This window comes from Kryptolebias marmoratus, linkage group LG5 (genome assembly GCF_001649575.2).
Source record: "Kryptolebias marmoratus isolate JLee-2015 linkage group LG5, ASM164957v2, whole genome shotgun sequence".
NCBI classification, from domain to species: domain Eukaryota; kingdom Metazoa; phylum Chordata; class Actinopteri; order Cyprinodontiformes; family Rivulidae; genus Kryptolebias; species Kryptolebias marmoratus.
This window is the reverse complement of record NC_051434.1, coordinates 6899451-6903612: the sequence shown is the minus strand read 5'-3', so window position 1 is coordinate 6903612 and position 4162 is coordinate 6899451. Positions and strand designations below refer to the sequence as shown.

Sequence of the window (4162 nt, the reverse complement as noted above, 5' to 3'; positions counted from 1 at the left end):
TAGTAAATAAGTGGTATTTCTTGGATAATTATTGCATTTGGAACACACCTGGTACTTTTGTGGTATATATTGATTATATACCTGGTACCTACAGGGACTGGGCTGTATTAACAAGTGACTACCCTATATTTAAAAAATGCATACCTGAAACCATGTAAGTACTAGCTACATACTAGGTAAGTGAATATGTTGTATGTACTAGGTACTTGAGGTACATACCTGGTACCACGTGGACTGGGTTGTAATATAGAATGACTAGTTGTACATATGTGGTAAGTACTATGTACATACTGGGCCTTATTATGTTCAGTTTTATTTTTCATGAGATAAGACAGCCGCGTGCATCTGATGGTATTTATTTCCATCATGACATCAGGGTCAACAGAGCAATTACATAAAACACCACAGATTGTGTTTTTCCCCCAAACTTCATGTGAGGCACTTAGTGATTTATCTGATGCCCAAAATAATCACTTAGGAATCCCTCCCCGCACACAGACATAAGGGAATCATTCTGTTTTCAGAAGCAGAATGTGTGTAGGAGACCCAACCATTCAAAGAGACATCCGGCTCACAGAAATCCTTATCAAATCCAGGGTGATGCATCTTTTTTTTCTCTCCACTCACCCTCCTCCATTCATACATTTAACATGAGGCGTCTTTAGGTATGTTCTGTGATTCGTCATAGATGTGTGCTATTCTTACACGGGCCTCCTTCATGTGATGCCCACTGCGCAGCGTGAGGGCAGCCAAAGAGAGGGCAGAGCGAGCGGTAGGTGTTGAAGAGGAAGAAATAGGGCAGGTGATGGGGTCAGCTGGCAAAGACTGCAAGATTCAAAGTGCAATCTCTTTTGCATGTAACAAAAACAGATAATTCAGTTTTTTTTTATCAAGATCATGAGCTTTACTCGAGGAATAAACATGAAACTGATACAGTGATTTTTATTATCACTACAAGACAGCTACATTGTGATAATTGTATAACAATACATGTGGAGTAGCAGAAGCAGCGTGGCACTGCTTGAAACAGGGAAAGTCAGTGGGAGAATCAGACGACCTTCTGTGGTTTGTCGTGGAATCGCCTGGTGACGTTACCTCCCTTAATGACATCACGTTGTTCTCCCACAGAAACTAGAACATTACGAACAACAACAACAGAATGGAGGCTTCCTGGTGATTCATTGATTCATAATAATCTCTCTTGGCGTTTGTAACATTTGTTATTAATGCGGGACCGACGGGCTGGCAGCAGTTCTAGTTTAATCTCCCGTCATCAAGGCAACTTCAAGAAGCAGAGTGGATGCCAAAGATGAAGGAACTGGCAGGCTTACAGAATGAATGGACTCATCCGTGGCTGCTTGTTGAATGCAGAAAGCAGAATAAAAAGTGACTTTTCTAAAAGGATGAGCGTGTGAAAAGCCAGGTGTCTCTGTGAAACACTCACAGCAACCTGCTCTGTCAGGTGCAGTTCGATTCAAAAGAGCGCCGCTTTTGACTTGTCACCTTGTTTTACTTTATATGAATTACATTAAAAGACTTTAGACTTATTAGCAAGTTGCCAGAGCCTTGAAAACTCTTTAGAGATTCCACCCATCACCTCAGTAATAACTACCAAAACTTTAAAGGAAAAAAAAATGGTCATTTCTTAAAAACGTAAAGTAGTCAGAGGAAATATGCTAAAAAGATTTGGAGAGATGAGTTCTTCTCCATCGCATATCATCATGTACCATATTTTTTTTAAAAAGCTTCCTGAACCGTCAGAGCATTATCTGCATTTTATTTTTAAATCTTCACGTTCAACGTGCAGCCATAATGAAGCGAAGCAGGCTGACCTCATGCAGCAAAGAACAGCTTTACGTCACAATAAGCCTCAGAGCTCCTGACTCAGCCTTCCTTGCTGAGAGGGACAGTTGTGTGCCACTATCTCATCATGTTCTGTCGGTACAATTAAATGGAGCATTTAAATTTGGACTTTTGCGCAAATACGAGAATTAGACTTGAATAATAAAAAAAAAATCGATACCCACCAGAGTACCATTACGAAGGATTTTCCATTTACAGAGCTGGTTTGTTGCACAGCTGTAGACACAAAAGATTTATCAATTGAAGACTGGAGACTCTTGAGAGAGCTCATCTAGCGAGCAAAAAATGGTTCGTCATCTCTTTTAAAAAACCTTGCTAGGCAACATGATAATACCATTGGGGTAAGTCCATTAAAAATATCTGCCAGGATGTTTTTCATGATCCAGTTGCCAAGCCAACTGGTTCAAAAATAATGTAAAAATAAAACTTGATGACGGAATGAATCAGCGGGAGAGCTTCCTGGAAGAGTTAAAGTTATCTTCATAAAAGAGTTCATAAGTGTTGGGTTCCTGGGAAGTCTGTGGGGTGGTTACCCATTTTTCTCCACCAGGGGAAGCCGTGAGTTCACCTGCGGAGGGGCGTGATTGGCGGCTGCTGGTTTGTTTCCGCACACCGGTGCTTAATCGCAATCAGAGGAGTTTAAGAGGAGATCGAGATCTACCCTTCGACGCCAGAGTGTTACCAAGTATCTGGTACTTCAGGTCTCCCAGTGTTTTTTCCCCTGTGATCTCTTCGTTTTTTCTCTCCGAGTAATCAGCCTGTGTTTTTGCTCTTCAGGTGACTCTGTGTGACGCCGTGAGAAATACTCACAGGTTACCCGAGACTCTGCACTCCTTGTGCTTACTCCTTCGTGACGCCGTGGAAGATACCCACTGGTTGCCCGAGTCCGACCGCCAATCAACTCCGATTAAACTCACCATCTCTGAAGAACAGCCGATCTCCTCTGACCGCCTCTACTCCTGGACTGCTGCGCTTACCTGTCCGCCCTCCTACGAAGCTTCCCGATTCACGCAAGTTCGTCGAAGGATTCCTGCGGAACCCATTAAGCCCCCGCATTCAACAAACCCCTCCAGGATCTCTGAGCACTCGACCCAAGTAAGACTGTTTCCATTTTGTTCATTCCGAGTTGCTAATTTCCTACGCCCCACAAACTCACCGCTCGTCCTCTCCCGTGTTTACAGTTACCGCACCTCCCGAAGCAGACCTCCCTGGATCCACAGCAGTACTTGTGTTTCATTGTTTTTGTTTAATAAATCTTTTCTAATTTTCATTCTTTGTCGAGTGTTTCTGCATGTGGGTTCGTAACCTTAAACCCGCCATGACAATAAGGTTGTTACTATCAAAAACGTGTGCATGCACATGCTAACCTTTAACAGCTGATCCATGCTTAAGTTCTGTTTTCATTTGCTGTAGTTTGCAGGTATATCATTCAACGTTACAGGGACACAGTGAACACATGTATTGTGAAAAATGAAAACTAAAAGGCAAATTTGGACCCGAAGCAGAGAATTTTCTGCGTCTCATTCATTGGTTATAAAATTCAAACTAAAAAGTTCAGTCTGTAACAAAAGCGCATGCTTCAAAACTTCCAGAAGTAAAAGATCTTGTATTTTTCGACTTCACTTTGAGTTTGAATTTTAAGGGCAAAAATCTGATGTTCTTTACATTTTATGAAATGAACAGACAAACTGATTTCTCAACTCTTTAGAAATGCTGCCTTTTGTGTGCTTAATGGTGTTGATTGTATTACACTTCAGGACACCTCCTTATCTAACTTTAAGATTTTGTCCATCCTTTTTGCAGTCTATAAAAACGATCTCAATGCCTGCTTTTATTTCTTGAAGAAATGAAAAAACAAAAAAAGAAAATACTATTGTAATGCTCGCTTTCTCTGAGAAGAATGCAGAAGCTTCTTTGTAAAATTCAGCAACATGAAGACCATAATAATAATGATGATAAAAAGCTAACATTATTCCTATATTATAGGTGTCTGGATTGGCTATATCAAAGTTTGTCTGAGTATTTTTTGTTAGTAAAGTTTTCTTGATGTTTTGTTATAATTGCAATTTGGTCTGGCTTCCATTTATTTATTTATTCAACCATTTATAGATTTAATTATATTTTATGTTTACCTATGACCTGTCCAGGGTGTCCTCTTTCACACAGTGACTGCAGGAAATAGGCACCAGCTCCCTGCGACCCAGAAAGGAGAAACGGGTAAAAAAAAAAGGATGCATGGATGTTAAGACTTTTTTTTTTGATTTACAGCTTCAGCATTGAGTAAACACTGTTTCATCAC

At 40.6% G+C, this 4162-nt stretch overlaps 1 long non-coding RNA gene across 1 annotated transcript; it reads left to right on the top strand.

Annotated features, from left to right (window-relative positions):
• The first annotated feature begins 2434 nt into the window (after positions 1 to 2434).
• LOC119617005 lies at positions 2435 to 3364 on the top strand. The gene is made up of 2 exons (XR_005233146.1): positions 2435 to 2958; positions 3045 to 3364. It is a non-coding gene; the product is annotated as an uncharacterized LOC119617005 (long non-coding RNA).
• The last annotated feature ends 798 nt before the right edge of the window (positions 3365 to 4162 follow it).